General features: G+C 43.6%; 1 non-coding gene across 1 annotated transcript; it reads right to left on the reverse strand.

Annotated features, from left to right (window-relative positions):
• Nucleotides 1-981: 981 nt before the first annotated feature.
• trnar-ucu (transfer RNA arginine (anticodon UCU)) lies at nucleotides 982-1072 on the reverse strand. The gene is given in 2 exon segments: nucleotides 982-1017; nucleotides 1036-1072. It is a non-coding gene; the product is annotated as a tRNA-Arg (tRNA).
• Nucleotides 1073-20545: the final 19473 nt, after the last annotated feature.

Here is a 20545-nt window from a genome sequence, read left to right on the forward strand (position 1 = left end):
TAGACCGTCAAAACGGGACAGCCACCACTTTCCCCAGTACTGGTGCAAGTGCCCCACGAACCAGAACCCACTACTACCACACCAGTCTTTCAGCCGCACATTACTTTCTCTAATCTTATTTGTCCTATGCCAATTTGCACACGGCTCAGGTAATAATCCAGAGATGATTAACTTTGAGGTTCTGCTTCTTAATTTGCTGCCTCGTTCCTCATACTGACTTTGCAGAATCTCTATCCTTGTCCTGCCTATGTCCTTGGTACCGACATGGACCACGACGACTGGATCCTCCCCCTCCCATTGTATGTTTCACTCCAGCCCTGATCAGATGTCCTGAATCCTGGCACCGGCAGGCAACACAGCCGTCTGGACTCTTGCTCTTTGCTGCAGAGAACAGAGTCAATCCACCTGACTATACTGTCCCCTACTACCACTACATTCCTTTTTTCTCCCTCTTTGAGCCGCAAACACGTACTGCAGACGTGTTTGCCCTGGATCACACTGGCATCCAGGAGCTCCCACATGCTGCAGCTGTGACACATCACCTGTCCTGTCATCCTTAACGTGTTTCAATTAACTACTGAAATATTTTATTCAATTATTCATTTTACTGCATATCTAATTAAACTTACCACTAGTTTGTTTACTATTTTAAACGTTAGAACTAAAATGAACCTTAATCACTTACCAGATGTGCATCAAGCAGGTCGATCCTTCCAAACCAATCAACTACCTGCTTGCCTGTGATGTCACAGCTTACCAGATCCTCACCAAACAGCTCCTTCCACTGCACCGAAGAAAGAACCAAATCCTGTCTCCTCACCCCAGCGGCTCTCTGATTCCCTGCTCTCACTCTCCATTGTGACGTCACTCCTCGATTTTTTTTTTTCCCCTGCTCTGCTCCTCTCTCTCTCCGAGTCTGTGCTTTTGGCGCATTTCTTCATTTGTTGTTCCGTTGTGCTCTTCTGTTTCTGGTCCAAAATCTGACTCTGATGGGACTTGAACCCACAACCTTCGAATATCTTCTTAATCATTATTTAGAAGTCCAACACGCTATCCATTGCGCCACAAAGCCTCACACATTTTTTTTGACATCACTAAGGCCTTTGATCTTGTCAGCAGAGACGGACTCTTCAAACTGCAATGGAACATAGGCTGCCCTCCTGTCCTCTTGGGCATCATCTCTTCTTTCCACGAGAACATGCACAGTTCCATCAGTTACAATGGAGCGACATCAGACGCTTTCAAGATCAGCAGAGGGGTAAAGCAGGGCTGCACGCTGGCGCCAACTCTCTTAGGAACAGAGGAACATAGGAGTAAGCCATTCAGCCCGTCGAGCCTGCTCTGCCATTCAATTCGATCATGGCTGATCATCTACCTCAAAGCCCCTTTCCCGTGCTATCCCCATATCCCTTGATGTCATGAGTATCAAGATTTCTATCAATTTCTGTCTTGAACATGCTCAATGATTGAGCTGCCACAGCCCTCTGGGGCACAGTATTCCAATGATTCACCACCGTCTGAGTGAAGAAATTCCACCCATCTCAGTTTTAAATGGCCTACTCCTTATTCTGAGACGATGTCCTTTGGTTTTAGACTCACCAACCAGGGCAAACATCCTGTCTACATCCACACTGTCACGCCCTGTAAGAATTTTGTCAGTTTCAATGAGATCACCTCTCATTCTTCGAAACTTTAAGGAATACAGGCCCAGTTTCCTCATAAGACAATCCCACCATCCCAGGGATTAGTCTGGTGACATAAAAACAAGAAATGCTGGAAACACTCAGCAGGTCTGGCAGCATCTGTGAAAAGAGAAGCAGAGTTAACGTTTCAGGTCAGTGACCCTTCTTCGGAACTGACAGAGATTAGAAAAGTCACAGGTTATAAGCAAGTGAGGTGGGGGTGGGGCAAGAGATAACAAAGGAGAAGGTGTAGATTGGACAAGGCCACATAGCTGACCATCAGCAAAGGCAAACAAAATGTTAATGGTGTGTTGAAAGACAAAGCATTAGTACAGATTAGGTGTTAACGGACTGAATATTGAACAGCAGCAAGTACAAACCTGAAAAAAAAACAGCAGGTAAGCAAACTGAACAAACTGAGATGAAATGAATGCAAAAAAAAGATTAGTCTGTTGACCCTCTGTTTCACTCCCTCTTTGGCAAGTATATCCTTCAAAAGATGAGGAGACTAAACTGCACACAATACTCCAGTGCGGATTCACCAAGGCTCTATACAATTGCAGCAAGACATCTTTACTCCTGTACTCATGACCCCTCGTGTGGGTACAACATACTATTTGCCTTCCCAATTGATTGCTGCACCTGCACAAGAGCTTTTAGTGTCTCAGGAACAAGGACACCCAGGTCCCTTTGGACATCGACACTTCCCAACCTCTCACCATTTAAGAAATACTCTGTCTTTCTGTTTATTCCACCAAAGTGGATAACTTCACACTTATTCACATTATATTCCATGTTCTTGCCCATTCACTTAGCCGCTCCAGGTCCCCTAGAAGCCTCTCTGCATCCTCCTCAGAACTCACACTTCACCTAGCTTTGTGTCATCTGCAAACTTGGAAATATTATATTTAATCCCCACATCCAAATCATTTATATAGGTTGTTAACAGCTGTGGCTCCAACACTGATCCTTGCAGTACCCCAATAGTAACAGCCTGCCGTCCTGAGGAGGACCCGTAATTCCTGCTCTCTGTTTTCGGTCTGTTAACCAATTCTCAATCCATATCAGTATATTATCCCCAAGCCTATGTGCTCTAATTTTGTTTACTCACCTCCTGTGTGGGACCTTACCAAAGGAAAATGCAAATACCACACACCCACTGGTTCTCCTTTATCTGTTCAATCGGTAACATCCTCAAAAAACGCAAGATTTTTTTCAAACCTGTTTTCCTTTTCATAAATCTGTGTTGACTCTGCCCAATCATATCATCATTTTTGAACTGTCTAGTTATCACATCCTTTATAATTGGCATATTCTTCTCCATGCTGCTATTGTACACTTTCAATGACTCAGATGGGGGTGTGCACCTGCACATCAGAGCGGACGACAAGCTGTTCAACTTGGCAAGACTGTGCGCCAAGACAAAAGTGGGTAAATTGCTATGCTGTGAGTTGCTGTTTGCTGATGATGCTGTGCTGACATCCCATAATGAAGTTCAGTCACAGCAGCTTGTAGATCGGTTCTCCCTGGCCTGCAAAGAGTTTGGACTGACGATCAGCATCAGGAAGATGAAAGTTATGGGCCAGGACGTAGAGACTCCACTTTCCATCAACATCGACAAACTAACTTTGGAGGTTGTCAACAGCTTCACATACCTTCGATCAACAATCACCAGCAATCTGTCCCTTGATACTGAAATCAGCACCAGGATTGCCAATGCTGCAGCTGTCATGTCAAAGTTGAGAAGACAAGTGTGAACCGACAGCAAACTGACCGAAAATACAAAGCTCCACGTGTACTCGGCTTGTGTTCTCAGCACCCTCCTTTATCGTAGAGAAGCATCAACAACTTATACAAACCAAAAAAAGCGGCTGAACAGCTTCCACCTCCACTGCCTCAGATGGATACTGGGCATCTCCTGGCAGGACAGAGTGCCGAATGTGGAAGTACACCAGCGTGCAGGGATCCGCAGCATGTTTGCCTTCTTGAGTCAGCGGTGACTCTGTTGACTGGGCCAAATGGATGACGGTCACATTGCCAAATACATGCTCTATGGTGAGCTTGCTATCAGCACGAGACCAACAGGTCAGGGAAAAAAATCAAGTCCTTTGGAGAGGTTTGAGTTAATTCAGGAGAGTGGGCATGGATTTATAAATGGGAGTTCATGCTTGACGAATCTAACTGCATTTGTTGATAAACTATCTGAGAATGCTGATGAAGGGAATGCAGTGGATGTTGTTTATATGGATGTTACGAAAGCATTTTATAAAGTACCACATAAAAGGGTGGTTAACAAAATTGAGGTTCATGGATTAGGAGGGTCAGTGTCCATTTGGGTAGTAAATTGTTTTAAAGACTGAAAACAGCGAGTCATATTAAATGGTTGTTGGTCAGACAGGAGGATAGTCGACAGTGGTGTTCCCCAAGGGTCAGTGCGAGAACCACTGCTTTTTTTGCTAAAGGTAAGTGACTTGGATCTTGGAATACAGAGTAGAATCTCAAAATATGCCGATAACACCAAACTTGGAGGAGTGGCAAACAGTGAGGATGATATGAACTGCCTGCAACAGGACAGTGATGGGCTAGCAGAATGGGCAGACAGGTGGCAGATGGAATTTAATAGCGACAAGTGTGAGGTGATGTATTTTGGCATAAGGAATAGGGAGAGGCAATATATACTTAATGGCACAGTTCTAAAGAGTGTGCTGGAAGAGAGGGACTTGGGGTTCATGTGCATCGATCTTTGAAGGTGGCAAGACATATTGCGAGAGTGGTTAGCAAAGCATATGGGATCTTGGGCTTTATAAATAGAGGCATTGAGTACAAAAGCAGGGAAGTTATGCTGAACCATCATCAAACTCTGGTTAGGACCCTATTGGAGTGTTGCTTCCAGTTCTGCTCAGCAGACTTTAGAAAGAATGTGAGGGCCCTTGAGAGGATGCAGAGGTGATTTGCCAGAATGGATCGAGGGATGGGAGATTTTAGTTACAAGGTTAGGTTGGAAAAGCTAGGATTATTCGGCCTATATCAAAGGATATTGAGTGGAGAATTGTTAGAGGTGTATAACAACTCTAGAGAACAGGCCATCCTGGACTGGGGATTGTGTAATGAGAAAGGATTAGTTAACAATCTTGTTGTGTGGGGTCCCTTGGGGAAGTGCGCCCTTAATATGATAAAATTCTTCATTAAGATGGAGAGTGAGAGAGTTGATTCCGAGACTAGGGTCCTGAATCTAAACAAAGGAAACTATGAAGGTATGAGGTGGGAGTTGGCTATGATAGATTGGGGAACGTTACTTAAAGGGTTGACAGTGGATAGGCAATGGCTAGCATTTAAAGGGCGCATGGATGAATTACAACAATTGTTCATTCCTGTCTGTGCAAAAGTAAAACAGGAAGGGTTGCTCAACTGTGGCTTACAAAAGAAATTAAGGAAAGTATTAGATCCAAGGAGGAGAAATATAAAATGGCCAGAACAAGCAGCAAAACTGACGATTGTGAGCAGTTTGGAATTTAGCAGAGGAGGACAAAAGGATTGATGAAGAAGGGGGAAATAGAGTATGAGCGTCAGACAGCAGAGAACATTAAAACTTACTGTAAAAGCTTCTATAGATGTGTGGAGAGAAAAAGATTAGTGAAGACAAATGTGGGTCCCTTACAGTCAGAAACGGGGGAATTTATAATGGGGAACAAAGAAATGGCAGACCAATTAAATACATACTTTGGTTCTGTCTTCACAAAGGAGGATACAAATTACCTCCCAGAAATGTTCGGGAACATAGGGTCTAGTGAGAAGGAGGAACTGTATGAAATCAGTATTAGTAGGGAATGTTTGGGAAATTGATGGGATTGAAGGCCGATAAATCCCCAGGGCCTGATAATCTACATCCCAGAGTACTTAAGGAAGTGGCCCTTGAAATAGCAGATGCATTTCTGGTCTTTTTTCAAAATTCTGTAGACTCTGGAACAGTTCCAATGGATTGGACGGTAGTTAATGTAACTCCACTATTTAAAAAAAGAGGCAAAAAGATAACAGCGAATTATATCCCGGTTAGCCTGACATCAGTCGTGGGGAAAATGCTGGAGTCCATTCTAAAAGATGTAATAGCAGAGTGCAATAATAACTCGTCTCCACTCCTAGTATTTCTAAATCCCACACATTCACTATAATGTGAACGATTATTTCCTGTTGTGTCTCGCTCAGATTTGTAAACTTCACTGTATTGGAGTGAGGTGATATCTACTGGCGGGAAGCAAGAACTGCAATCAAGCAGCAGAAACTCCACAGTCTGTCAGGGTTAAAGAAACATTGCAATGTGAGGATACAGCGAAGTGGTTTGATTGGGTAGATGGAGGCATGATTCCACTTGTGGTGGTGTCTGAAGCAAAGGCCAGAAATACAAGATTGTCATTAATAAAAGAAATGAGGAATTCATGAAAAATGTAGTAACGTAGTGAGTGGTTAGAATGTGGATCGAACAGAAAGTGAGATTGGATGGACAGAAGCAGTCTGAAAGGATGGCTGAACAAACGTTGAGTGCCTTGAAACGTTAACTGTGTTTCTCTCAGCACTGATGCCGCCAGAGCTGCTGAACATTTCCAGCACTTTCTGTTTTTATTTCAGAATTTGCAGGATGTTGCTTTGATCTGAAAAAAAATGGATGATTGACTGGGGGGTTCCAGTGAAATTCCACAGCAGCTAAAGAAACCAAACTGATCAGTGGCTCGTTGGTCTAGGGGTATGATTCTCGCGTCGGGAGTATGGTTTATTAACATGCGAGAGATCCCGGGTTCATGTGCCAGACGAGCCCTGGGCTGCTGGCATTTTTAGATTAAGGTTATCTATTGGTTTCAGCCTTGCAGAAGGTGGAATTGACTGCCAAACGGAGCTGGCTTGAGGACCAGACAACTGGATTCAAAGAGCTTGTCGACAAAATTGTAATTAACTAAATGTACAGATAGCCAAGTGGGAATATGAAGTTGTTGCAGTAATTGAGACCTGACTCCAAAAACAACATGACTGGATTGGAATGGAATTCTTCAGTGTTTCTGTTGTTTGGCTTGCATTGACTCCTCGATTTTCTTGTTTTTCACTTTGTCGATGCCTTTGAATAATTGTGGATCCTTCTTCAGAGTGTCTTCTTTCACCAGGTAGTTCTGACCTCTGATGATGTTGATCGTAATCAGCTTCAATTCGCTGATAGTTTTGGAACTGAGCAGATTTCCTTTGCTTGAGTCTACAACTTGGAACTCAGTCTGACATGTGGACCCATGGGAGGATTTGAATGCCACCCCTGCGTTGGAGTTGCATCCATCCAATAAAAGACCGAATAGAAGTGACAGTTCTGTCAGTCGAACATGAGACTTTTAATGGCAGGGTTGTGAGTTTGAGTGCCATTCAGTTTTTCCCTTTTTTAAGTCTTCATGAGCAGAGAGTACAGGGAGTGTTTGAAATGAGCAAGTCTCGCTTTGATTCAGGACTCTTACCTCTCTGCAGCATCTCACGATGAAAGATTGAATTTGATCTCATTTCCTTCTCAGCTCGGGGTCTGTGCGGCTCAGTGGCACTTCTGGCTGTCTCACGCTTCACAATCCATCAGTACTGAGAAAGCAATGGGGAATATTACTCACATGTTGTGTTCTTGAATTTTTTGGAAAACTTGAATGTATGTATTTTCCTCCAAAACAAGGACACCAATAATCTGTTGATGTAGGGCTGAAATCGTTCAGTTGGGAGAGCGTTAGACTGAAGATTTAAAGGTCCCTGGTTCAATCCTGGGTTTCAGCACTTCTGCTTACTTATGCGTCCCTTGCCTTGGTTCTGATTTTCCAGTTGCATAATTTCCTTTGAAATTATTTCCCAAGAACCAGTGGATTGAATTTGAGAAACAACACAGAGCCATTTACAGCATAGAAGGTGGTCATTTGGCCTATCACGTCCATGCTGGCTCTCCCCGGAGCAATCTAGTCAGTTCCACTCACCAGCTCGATCCCGTTTCTCCTGCAAGTTTCTTTCCTTCAAGTATCCATCCAATTTCCTTTTCAAATCATTGATTGTCTCTGCTTCCATCACACTCGTGGGCCAAGTCATTACCACCCACAACATAAAAAAGTTCCACCTCATCAAGGATGGGAAATACTTATATTTTCTCTTTGCTTGTTCTCTATTTCTATGAGAATAGACTGGCAGTCAACATGAAAGGGAACCCAAAAATCTTCGAGCAGCATGTAAATGATAAGTGGGTAGTAAGAAGTTGAGTAAGGCCTATTAGGGACAAAAAGGATAAAATACGCTGAGAGGTGCAGGGCAATGTTAATCTACTCAATGACTACTTGGTATCAGTGATCACTAAGGAAGTGGAATTTGACAAAATATCAGTAGAAGTGAAGAGAGTGGAGGCAATGGAGAGAGTACAAATTGAGAGAGGGAGGTACTTCAATGAGGTATAAAGTATAAGGGTGACCTGGTATCCATGTCAATAAGTCACTGACAGTTCACATGCAGGTGCAGCAAGCAATTAGAAAGGCTAATAGTATGTTAGCCTTTATCACAAGAGGATTTGAGTACAGGAGTAGTGAAGTCTTGCTTCAATTGTATAGAACCTTGGTTAGACCGCACTTGGAGTACTGTGTGCAGTTTTGGTCTCCTTACCTTAGGAAGCATATTATTGCCATGGAGGGAGTTCAACGAAGGTTCATCAGACTTGTTCCTGGGATGGTGGGACTGTTCTATGAAGAGAGATAGGGAAACTGGGGCTGTATTCTCTAGAGTTTCGAAGAATGAGAGGTGAACTCATTGAAACCAACAAAATACTTCAAGGACAGTCAGGGTAGATGCAGCTAAGATGTTTCCCCTGGTTGGGGAGTCGAGAACCAGGGGATGCAATTTCAAAATATGGGGGAAGCCACTTAGGACAGAGATGTGAAAAAATGTTGTTATTCAGAGGGTTGTAAATCTTTCGAATTCTGTACCCCAGAGGGCTGTGGAAGCTCAGTCATTGAGTATGTTTAAAGCAGAGATTGACAGATTTCTAAATACAAATGACATAAGGGAATATGAAGAAACTGTGGGGACAAGGACATTGAAGTGGATGATCAGCCATGATAATATTGAATGGCGGGGCAGGCTCGATGGGCTGAATGGCCGACTCCTGTTCCCATGTTCCGAACCCCACATGATCAGCGAGGCACAGCCTCAGACCGACTTGTCGGGTGGTGTAAACAGATATCACTGCTTCTGATCTTCACCAGAACGGAGAGTGAGATATAACATTGATCATCAAACAGACTGTGAGAGAATGCAACAGAATAAAACACATGGAGAGACACTGTGGAATAACAAATAGATTAGATTGGAATGTTGAATTCTGATTGGAATTGATACAACACCAGAAACAACAGATTAAATTGGGATTCTCATCACTATATTGATCTGAGACAGAAAAGCGAAACTGATGGAAAGACGGGAAGAAGGAAGAAAGGAAAGAATGGAACTGTTCAATTTTTTCAGTTTTTTCACTCGCCCATCAAAGCTGGATTAAAAGAAGTTGCAAATAACAGAGAATTTCACCAAAAAGGGAGATTAAACGCTGCAGAAAGCTTGGATCGAACGATGTCCCAACAGATCACCTGTTTAACTGTCTCCTCACTGGGGGATTTCAATCAGTGAGAAATATTATTCGCTACCTTTGTTTTGTTAATGAACCCAGAACTGTCACTTGGTGTAATATCTGTGTTCCGACTCCTATATAATAAAATTGTGAGTTTCTCGATATTTTTGGGACAAATTTCCTGCTGAAAGAACTAAGAACTCTTTTCTAATTTACTCAATACTATGTACACACTCATCAAGCCTCCTAAGCTAGCATCCTTGGTGCTGCTCTCTCTTCTCCCAAACCTCATCCCATGTGACTGTTACATCATCACTCTGAAAGTGGGAGGGGTTGATCCCACTGTCTTCAGCATTAACCCTTTACATCCTTATACTGCACTGTCTGTCCAAAAAAATCAGTGGAGGGAACTTGATTTATCGAAACACCAACAGCTGCCAGTTGAAAATCAACTCAACCCATCAGAGAGAGAAAGAAAGAGTGTCAGAGAACTTCCTGCATCCAGTCCTGACCCTGTCACACTCAGCAGATGCTCACCCAGACCCCACTCTCATCAACACTGAACATTTTTACTGAGACACTTCAAATACTGTTTATAAAAGGCAGGAAAGGTCAAAGTTCACACAGTTGTATTGAAAAGAACAAAGTTTAATATCTTCTGACCTTTTCTCGGTAACCACGAGACATAGGTTTTCTTATTTGGTTACTTTGATTTTTCTTGTTCCCGACTGACATATATTCCAAACCTCAGATAAACCCTCCCACTTGCGTCATGTCCCAGTCTCGGTTAAAAGCAACACATAATGACACAAACACTCTGCAACACAGAACGCGGTCACACGTTCCTTCAGTGAGATTAATGTCAAGCTGTTTTCCAGGTTGAATTGAACGGTGAACAAATTTCTATCAAAGAAGTTACCTTTGAAATATCAGGACTAAGTTTCTGGACAAGGAGGAACAGCCATTCCAAACTCACATCCTTCACAAAGGTTGTTTTCTCCTGTGACTGAAATACATCATGTAACTTGAATTATGAGTTCAAGCTCACAAGACGCAGATGTGAACTTCTAAAGCATGTTGCGAATAATGACATTAGGCTCTGCTGGGAGTTGAACCCAGCATCTTCTATTTAATAGATACGTGTTTTCGCCAACTAAGCAACAGAGCCAAACAGCAAATGCTTCGACAGTTGAAATCAGAAGAGGGCACTCATCCCATTTCTCCACTGGTCACAACATATTTTAAACATTTCCCACTTACTGATACAGTCAATCAAATACTCTATTTTTCTCTGTACTGAGAATGAATGTTTTGGAAGAAAATACATACATTCAATTGTTTCTGAAAGGTTACAGAACACAACATATGAGTAATATTCCCCATTGCTTTCTCAGCACTGATGGATTGTGAAGCGGGAGACAGCCAGAAGTCCCACTGAGCCACACTGACCCCGAGCTGAGAAAGAAATGAGATAAAGTTCAAACTTTCACAGCGAGATGCTGCAGAGAGAGGAGTCCCAAATCAAAGTAAGACTTTCTCATACTGTTGTTGAATTTCATTTCAAACACTCCTTGTACTCTCTGCGAATGAAGCCCCCAAAAAAGGGAAAAACAGAATGGCACTCAAACTCACAACCCTGAGATTAAAAGTCTCATGTTCGACTGACTGAACTGTCACTTCTACTCAGTCTCTTATTGGATGGATGCAACTGTATGCTCCAATGCAGGGGCAGCTTTCAAATCCTCCCATGGATCCACATGTCAGTCTGAGTTACATGTTGTAGACTTAAGCAAAGGAAATCTGCTCACTTCCAAAACTATCAGTGAGTTGAAGCTGATTACGATCAACATCATCAGAGGTCAGAACTACCTGGTGAAAGAAAACACCCTGAAGAAGGATCCACAATTCTTCAAACGCATCAAAAAAGTGAAAAACCAATAAATCCATGAGTTAATCCAAACCAAACAACAGAAGCACAGAAGAATTCCATTCCATACCAGATGCTAGTCGTATTGTTTCTGTATCCAGCTCTCAGTTACTGCTCCACCTTCATACACCCCCTTGGTGATCTGCACATTTTGTTCATTTCAATTTTGTCGACAGGCTCTTTGAATCCAGTTCTCTGGTCCTCAAACAGGCTCCGCATGAAAGTCAATTCCGCCTGCTGTCAGGCTGCAACCGATCGATGACCTTCAACTAAAAACACAAAAGACAATGGGCCCGTTTGGGAGTTGAACCTGGGACCTCTTGCATATTAACCAATTACATACCCAAAGCGATAATCATACCTTGAGACCAACAAGCCACTTACAATTCATGCATTTTTAGCTCCTTTGGAAAAGCTGTTCATCCATTTTTTTTCAGATCAAAGCAACATCCTGTAAATGCTGAAATCATAACAGAAAGTGTTGGAAATGTTCAGCAGCTCTGGCAGCATCTGTGGAGAGAGAAACACAGTTAACGTTTCAGGGTGTTCACCTTTTGTCTCAGCCATCCTTTCAGACTGCTTCTGTCCATCCAATCTTACTTTCTATTCTATCCACATTCTAACCATTCACAACGTAATTACATTTTTCATGAATTCCTCATTTCTTTTATGAATGACAATTTCATATTTCCGGCGCTTGCTTCGGACACCACCACAAGTGGAATCATGTCTCCATCTACCCAATCAAACCACTTCGCTGTTTCCTCACATTGCAATGTTTCTTTAACCCTGACAGACTGTGGAGTTTCTGCTGCTTGATTGCAGTTCTTGTTTCCTGCCAGTAGATGTCACCTCACTCCAATACAGTGAAGTTTCCAAATCTGAGAGAGACACAACAGGAAATAATTGTTCACATTCTAGTGAATGTGTGGGATTTAGAAATACTAGGAGTGGAGACGAGTTATTATTGCATTTTGTCAAAACCAGCATAACTTATAATGTTGTGTTAAATCCATCACTCTGTTTTCTTGACTCTGCGAGTGACCTGGAGTCATTGAGTCACTTAGTCATTTGTGGGATAAAAGGAGGCCATTCGCCCCATCGAGTCCATGGCGGCTCTCCAGGGAACGATCCAGTCAGTCCCACTCGAATGCTCGATCCCCGTAACCCTGTAAATTTATTTCCTTCAAGGGCCCATCCAAATTCCTTTTGTATTCATCGATTGTTTCCACTTCCACCACCTTCATGGGCAGCGAGTTACAGATCATTACCAATCACTGTGTAAAAAAGGTTCTTCCGCACATTCCCCCTGCATCTCTTGCCTAAAACATTCAATCTGTGTCCCTAGTCCTTGTACCAACAGCTAATGGGAACAATTTTTCCTTGCCAACTTATCTAAAACTGTCACAGCCTTATACACCTCTATCAATTCTCCCCTCAATCTCCTTTGATACAGGCAGAACAACCCTAGCTTTTCCAGCCTAACCTTGAAACTATAATCCTCCATCGCTGGAACCATTCCGGTAAATCTCCTCTGCATCCTCTCAAGGATCCGCACATTATTTCTAAAGTGTGGTGAGCAGAACTGGACACAACATTCCAACTGGGGCCAAACCAGAGCTTTATAATGGTTCAGCATAATTCCCCTGCTTTTGTACTCAATGCCTCTATTTATAAAGCCCAAGATCCCATCTACTTTGCGAAGCACTCTCGCAATATGTCTTGCCAACTTCAAAGATTGATGGACATGCACCCAAGTCCCTCTACTCCTGCACATTCTTCACCACTGGAGCATTGTGTATGTATTGTCTCTCCCTATTCCTTCTGCTAAAATACTTCACCTCACATCAATCACTATTAAATTCCAGCTGCCACCTGTCTGCCCATTCTGCTATCCTATCACTGTCCTGTTGCAAACAATTCATATCATCCTCACTGTTTGCCACTCATCCAGGTTTGGTGTTATCGGCTTATTTTGAGATTCTACTCTATATTTCAAGATCCAAGTTATTTATCTGTCGCAAAAAAAGCAGTGGTTCTAGCACTTACCCCTGGAACACCACTGTCGACTATCCTCCAGTCTGACAAAGAACCATTTGATATGACTCACTGTTTTCTGTCCTTTAGCCACTTTTCTATCAAATTGGACACTGATCCTCCTATTCCATGAACCTCAATTTTGTTAACCACCCTTAATATGGTACCTTATCAAACACTTTCATAAAATCCATAGAAACAACATCCACTGCATTCCCTTCATCAACCTGCTCTGTTAGTTTATCACAAAATGCTGTTAGATTAGTCAAGCATGAACTCCCATTTATAAATCCATGCTCACTATCCTTAATTAACTCAAACCTCTCCAAGTGACTGTTGATTTTTCCCTGTTTATTGTCTCTGAAACCTTACCCACCACTGCTGTTAATCTAACTGGCCTGTAGTTAGCCGGACTGTCCTTACACCCTTTCTTGAATAAGGGTGTCACATTTGCCACTGTTCAATCCTCTGGCACCTCCCCCATATCCAGGGAAGATTGGAAGATTATAACAAGCCCTTCCGTTATCTGCATCCGCATTTCCTTTTGCAATCTGGGATGTAAGCCAACTGGACCAGGTGATTTATCTACCCGAAGCACAGCCAGCCTTTTTAGTAGCTCCCTCTCTCAATTTGTACCCTATCCATTGCCTCTACTCTCTTCGCTTCTGCTGATATTTTGTCAGATTCCAATTCCTTAGTGATCACTGATACAAAGTACTCATTAAATATATTAACATTGCCCTGCACCTCTGAGCATGTTCTATCCTCTTTGTCCTTAATAAGGCCTACTGCAACTCTTGCTACCCACTGATTACTTATCTACTGCTCAAAGCTCAGTACTGCTCAAAGGGTGCCCTTTCATGTTGACTGCCATTCTCCTCTCATAGAAATAAAGAATAAGCTAAATATAGAAGATATAAATATTTCCCATCCTTGGGTGAAGTGGAATTTTTTTATGTTGTGAGTGGTAATGTCCTGACCCACGAGTGTGGTGGAAGCAGAGACAATCAATGATTTGAAAAGGAAATTGGATGGATCCTTGAAGGAAAGAAACTTGCAGGAGGAAAGGGATCGAGCTGGTGAGCGGAACTGACTCGATTGCTCCGGGGAGAGCCAGCATGGACATGATGGGCCAAACGACCACCTTCCATGCTGTAAATGACTCTGTGTTGTTTCCAAAATCCAATCCACTGGTGTTTGGTAAATAATTTCAGAGTAAATTGTGCAACTGGAAAATCAGAACAAATGCAAGGAACGCATAAAGAATTGAAATTGCCTTTAGATCTTCAATCTAACACTCCCCCAACTGAGCTATTTCAGCCCCACATTGTTAATGTCTTTGTGTCCTTGTTTTGGAAGAAAATACATACATTCAATTGTTTCTGAAAGGTTACAGAACACAACATGGGAGTAATATTCCCCATTGCTTTCTCAGCACTGATGGATTGTGAAGCGGGAGACAGCGAGAAGTCCCACTGAGCCGCACAGACCCCCAGCTGAGAATTAAATGAGATAAAATTCAATCTTTCATCGCAAGATGCTGCAGAGAGATGAGTCCTGAATCAAAGCAAGACTTGCTCATACTGTTGTTGAATTTCATTTCAAACACTCTCTGCTAATGAAGCCTAAAAAAGGGAAAAACAGAATGGCACTCAAACTCACAACCCTGAGATTAAAAGTCTCATATTCGACTGACTGAACTGTCACTTCTACTCAGTCTCTTATTGGATGGATACAACTGTATGCTCCAATGCAGGGGTGGCTTTCAAATCCTCCCTTGTCAGACTGAGTTACATCTTGCAGACTCAAGCAAAGGAAATTTGCTCAGTTCCAAAACTATCAGAAGCTTATTACGATCAACATCATCAGAGGTCAGAACTTCCTGGTGAACGGAAACACCCTGAAGAAGGATCCACAATTATTCAAACGCATCAAAAAAGAGAAGAACAAGAAAATCGATGAGTTATTACTATTAGAGATACAGCACTGAAACAGGCCCTTCGCCCCACCAAGTCTGCGCCGACCAACAACCACCCATTTATACGAACCCTACAGGAATCCCATATTCCCTACCACCTACCGACACGAGGGGCAATTTACAATGGCCAATTTAACTATCATCTGCAAGTCTTTGGAGGGGGGAGGAAACCAGAGCACCCAGCAAAAACCCACACAGACACAGGGAGAACTTGCAAACTCCACACAGGCAGTACTCAGAATTAAACCCAGGCCCCTGAGACTGTGAGGTTGTGGTGCTAACCACTGCGTCACTGTGCTGCCCTAATCCGAACCAAACAACAGAAACACAGAAGAATTCCATTCCATACTAGATACTGGTCGTGTTGTTTTTGGATCCAGATCTCAGTTACTGCTCCACCTTCAGACACCCACTTGGCGACCTGTGCATTTTGTTCATTTCAATTTTGTCGACAGGCTCTTTGAATCCAGTTCTCTGGTCCTCAAACAGGATCTGTTTGAACGTCAATTTCGCTTTCTGTAAGGCTGCAACCAATTGATGACCTTCAACTAAAAACACAAATGAAGAAGTGCTAGTCTGTTAACCTCTCGCATATTAACCAATCAGACACCCAAAGTGGGAATCATACCCCTGGACCAACAAGCCACTGACAAGGTGCATTATTTTTAGTTCTCTTTAGAACTGTGCCATTAAGTATATATTGTCTCTCTCAATTCCTTCTGCTATAGTGCATCACCTCACACTAGTCGCTATTAAATTCTATTTGCCACCTGTCTGCCCATTCTGCTAGCCTTTCACTGTCCTGTTGCAGGCAGGTCATATCATCCTCACGGTTTACCACTCCTCCAGGTTTGGTGTTATCGGTATATTTTGAGATTCTACTCGATATTCCAAGATCCGAGTCATTTCCATGTAGCAGAAAAAGCTGTGGTTCTCGCAGTGACCACTGGAGAACACCCACTGTCGACTATCCTCCAGTCTGACAAAGAACCATTTACTACGATACGCTGTTTTCTGTCCATAAGGCAATTTTCTATCCAATTGGACAGTGACTCTCCTATTCCATGAACCTCAATTTTGTTAACCACCCTTTTGTGTGGTACGTTATAATCCATTCTTAATCCATCCATCCATCCTTTCTTAAAATCCATATCAACAACATTCGCTGCATCATCTTCCTGTTAGTTCATCAGAAAATGCACTTATTCAAGCATGAACTCCCATTTATAAATCCATGCTCACTCTCCTCAATTAACTCAAATCTCTCCAAGTGACTGTTGATTTTTTCCCTAATATTGTTTCTAAAACCTTACTCACCACTGCTGTTAAGCACACTGGCCTGTAGTTACCTGGATTGTCCTTACACCCTTTGTTGAAATAGGAAGTCACATTTGCCACTGTTCAGTCCTCTGGCACTTCCACAGTGCTTTTTGGGAGGGTGTTCCTGCTTTTTGACCCTGCAACAGTAAAGGAATGGCGGTATAATGCCGAGTCAGGATAGTGTGTGACTTGGAGGGGAACTTGAAGGTGGTGATGTTCCCATGCGTCTGCTACCTTTGTCCTTTTAGGTGGTAGAGTTTGTAGGTTGGAAGGTGCTGTTGAAGGAGGCTTGGTAAGTTGCTGCAGTACATCTTGTAAATGTTACACACTGCTGCCACTCTGCACTGGTGCTCGAGGGAATGAATGTTTAAGGTGGTGGATGGGGTGCCAATCAAGTGGGCTGCATTGACCTGATGGTGTCAATCTCTTGAGTGTTGTTGGAGCTGCAAGCATCCAGGCATGAGTATTACATCACATTCCTGACTTGTGCCTTGTAGATGGTGGGCAGGCTTTGGCGAGTCAAGAGGTGAGTTAGTTGCCGCAGAGTTCCTAGCCTCCGACCCGCTCTTGTAGTTGTAGCTGTAGCTGTAATAGTAATAGGCAACCGTCCGTCTCGGAAGGCGATGGGCTACGCCCGGGGTGTACGTCACTTCTGTATTAAACATCGTTTGTTGTGGCTGTAGAGGACGACACGTGAGTGACAATCCCTTACAAAGCTGCTACAGATGAATATCATTGGTCCGATGTCGACTGACAATTTTTCCTTCCTCTGAGCTCTCGTTCCCCCCAACTGGTCATTTCTTTTGTCCTCTGCTTTTCCCATGGTCTTCCTGAATGCCTTTCTCCAGGAATTCTAGTCAGCAGGAAGGAATTCCCATGCATCGACTACACTCCCAGTCTGCTGGATATCTCGCTTGCAGATGTCCTTGTATCACAGACGTGGGTGACCTGTTGGTCTCGTGCTGATAGCAAGCTCACCATAGAGCATGTCTTTGGCAAAGCGACCGTCATCCATTCAGCACACAGGACCCAGTCAATAGAGTCACCGCTGACTCAAGAGGGCAAACATGCTGCAGATCCCTGCACGCTGGTGTACTTTCGCATTCGGCACTCTGTCCTGCCAGGAGATGCCCAATATCCATCTGAGGCAGTGGAGGTGGAAGCTGTTCAGCTGCTTTTCGTGGCTTGCATAAGTTGTTGATGCTTCTCAACTATAAAGGAGGGTGCTGAGAACACAAGCCTGGTACACGCAGAGCTTTATATTTTTGGTCAGTTTGCTGTTGGTTCACATTGGTCTTCTCAACTTTGACATGACAGCTGCAGCATTGACAATCCTGGTGCTGATTTCAGTATCAAGGGGCAGATTGCTGGTGATTGTTGATCCTCCAATGTGAGGTTGTCGATGGTGATGGAAGGTGGAGTCTATACGTCCTGGCCCAAAACTTTGATCTTCTTGATGCTGATCGTCAGTCCAAACTCCTTGCAGGCCAGGGAGAACCGATATACAAACTGCTGCAAGTGAATTTCATGATGGGATGTCAGCACAGCGTCATCAGCAAACAGCAACTCACAGACTAGGAACTGACTCATTTTGGTCTTGGCGCGCAGTCTTGCCAAGATGAACAGCTTGTCATCAGCTCTGGTATGCAGGTGGACACCCCCATCTGAGTCACTGAAAGTGTACAATAGCAGCATGGAGAAGAGTATGCTAATTGTAAAGGATGTGAGCTGTGAGGAGATTACAAGGAGGCTTCCAGGGGACTTGGACAGGATAAGTGAATGAAATGACAGATGGAATATAATATGAAGAAGTGTGAAGTTATCCACTTTGGTAGAATAAACAGAAAGACAGAGTATTTCTTAAATGGTGAGAGTTTTGGAAGTGTTGATGTCCAAAGGGACCTGGGTGTCCTTGTTCATGGGAAACTAAAAGCTCGCATGCAGGTGCAGCAATCAATTAGGAAGGCAAATGGTATGTTGGCCTTAACACGAGGGGTCATGAGTACAGGAATAAAGATGTCTTGCTGCAATTGTATAGAGCCTTGGTGAGACCGCGCTGGAGTATTGTGTCCAGTTTTGGCTTCCTTATCTAAGGAAGGATATACATGCCATAGAGGGAGTGTAATGGAGGGTCACCAGACTAATCCCTGGGATGAGGAAACTGGGCTTGTATTCCTTAAAGTTTCATTTAAAAGGCCATTTAAAACTGAGATAGGGTGGAATTTCTTCACTCAGAGGGTGGTGAATCTTTGGAATTCTCTCCCCCAGGGGTCTGTGGCAGCTCAATCATTGAGCATGTTCAAGACAGAAATTGATAGAAACCTTGATACTCATGACATCAAGGGATATGGGGATAGCATGGGAATGGGGCGTTGAGGCAGATGATCAGCCATGATCTAATTGAAAGGCAGAGCAGGCTCGACGGGCTAAATGGCCTCCTCCTATGTTCCTCTGTTTCTAAGAGAGTTGTCACCAGGACACAGCCCTGCTTTACCCCACTGCTGATCTTGAAAGCATCTGATGTTGCTCCATGGGAACTGATGGAACTGTGCATGTTCTCGTGGAAAGAAGAGATGATGCCCAAGAGTTCAGGAGGGCAGCCTATGTTCCATCGCAGCTTGAAGAGTCCGTCTCTGCTGACAAGATCAAAGGCCTTGGTGATGTCTATAAAGACAATGTAGAGTGGTCTGCACTGTTCACAGCACTTCTCCTGTAACTGCTGAAGTGAGACAATCATGTCGACTGTCGATCTACCAGCTCTGAAGCTGCACTGAGACTCAGGATAGATGTGTGATGCCAGGGTCTGCAATCTTGTCAGAGCAATGTGAGCAAAGACCTTCCCCACAATACTTAGCAAGGAGATGCCTCGGTAATTGCTGCAGTCACTGTGATTCCTATATTTTTGTGCAAGGTGACAATGTTTGCATCACGCATGTTTTCAGGTGCAGATCTCTCCTTCCAACAGAGACACAGAAGTTCATGGAGATGCTACAACTGTGCCGCTTTTCCACTTTTGATGATTCCAGGTGGAATACCATCATTTCCCGGGGCTTTATCACTGGCAAGACGGTCAATGGCGTTGTTGAGCTCTATTATAGTGGACTCACTGTCCAACTCCTCCATGACAGGGAAGTCTGGAATGGTGCTGAGAGCTACTTCAATGACAATGTTCTCCGTTATGTAGCGTTCAAGGTAATGCTCCACTCACCTTTCCATCTGCTTGTTAGGTTCAGTGATGATTGTCCCTGTCTTTGTCTTTAAAGGTGCTGACTTAGTTACTGCTGGGACCGTTGCTTTCATAATTTTTTTTTTATTCATTCATGTGATGTGGTCATCACTGGCTAAGCCAGCATTTATTGCCCATCCCTCATTTCCCATGAGAAGGTGGTGGTGAGCTGCCTTCTTGAACCGCTGCAGTCTGTGTGAGGTAGGTACACCCACAGTGCTGTTAGGAAGGGAGTTCCAGGATTTTGACCCAGCGACAGTGAAGGAAAGGTGATATCGTTCCAAGTCACGATAGTGTGTGGCTTGGAGGGGAACTTGCAGGTGGTGGTGTTCCCATGAATCTGCTGCCCTTGTCCTTCTAGTTGGTAGAGGTTGCGGGTATGGAAGATGCTGTCTAAGGAACCTTGGTGTGTTGAATTCCTTCATATGTCCCTCTTGCATCCCCCAGATTCAGCGGCAGATTGAATACTGTTGCAGTGTTTTAACCAGTATTGATTAGTGCAGTGCCGAGCAGTCCGCAGAGACTTGTTTCTGGTAGTTCTGAGAGTGTCTAGAGTTTGTTTGCTGGGGACTGGTTTGTAGTTCATGAGGGCTCTCTTCTTAGTTATAGTAACTGACTCCATTTCAGTCCAATAAGCCTCAAACCAGTCAGCATTCCTCCCATCTCTTTTCCCGTGCAGAGTTATAGATGGTGGCGTGCAGATGATTCCACTTTGACACCGCACTGAGGCCTTGGATGATTTCTGAAAGAGCCTGATCAATGATGT

This window comes from Heterodontus francisci, unplaced genomic scaffold (assembly GCF_036365525.1).
Source record: "Heterodontus francisci isolate sHetFra1 unplaced genomic scaffold, sHetFra1.hap1 HAP1_SCAFFOLD_86, whole genome shotgun sequence".
NCBI classification, from domain to species: Eukaryota; Metazoa; Chordata; class Chondrichthyes; order Heterodontiformes; family Heterodontidae; genus Heterodontus; species Heterodontus francisci.